A 702-nucleotide genomic window follows, 5' to 3' on the forward strand; every position below is an offset into this window, starting at 1 on the left:
GGAGCGGGCGCTGTCGGAGGGTCAGCGCCGAGGGAGCGGGTGCCGTCAGAGGGTCAGCGCCAAGGGAGCGGATGTTGTCGGAGGGTCAGCGCCGAGGGAATGCCACACTGTTGGAGGGTCAGCACTGAGGGAGCGGGTGCTGTGGGAGGGTCAGTGCTGAGGGAGCGGGCACTGTCGGAGGGTCAGTGCTGACAGGGCGGGCACCATTGGAGCGTTGGTGCTGAGGGAGCGCCACGCTGTCGGAGAGTCAGCGCCGAGGGAGCAGGGCGCTGTCGGAGGGTCAGCACTGTGGGAGCAGACGCTGTCGGAGGGTCAGTGCCGAGGGAGCGGGGCGCTGTCAGAGGGTCAGCGCTGAGGGAGCAGACGCTGTCGGAGAGTCAGCGCCGAGGGAGCGGGCGCCGTCGGAGGGTCAGCGCTGAGGGAGCAGACGCTGTCGGAGGGTCAGTGCCGAGGGAGCGGGGCGCTGTCGGAGGGTCAGCGTTGAGGGAGCGGGCACTGTCGGAGGGTCGGCGCCAAGGGAGCGGGCACTGTCGGAGGGTCAGTGCTGACAGGGCGGGCGCCATTGGAGCATTGGTGCTGAGGGAGCGCCACGCTGTCGGAGGGTCAGTGGCAAGGAAGCGGGCGCTGTGGGACGGTCAGCACCGGCAGCGCTGAGGGAGCGGGCGCTGTCGGAGGGTCAGCGCCGAGGGAGCGGGTGCCGTC

This window comes from Rhincodon typus, unplaced genomic scaffold (assembly GCF_021869965.1).
Source record: "Rhincodon typus isolate 14 unplaced genomic scaffold, sRhiTyp1.1 hic_rhity00000069, whole genome shotgun sequence".
NCBI lineage: Eukaryota > Metazoa > Chordata > Chondrichthyes > Orectolobiformes > Rhincodontidae > Rhincodon > Rhincodon typus.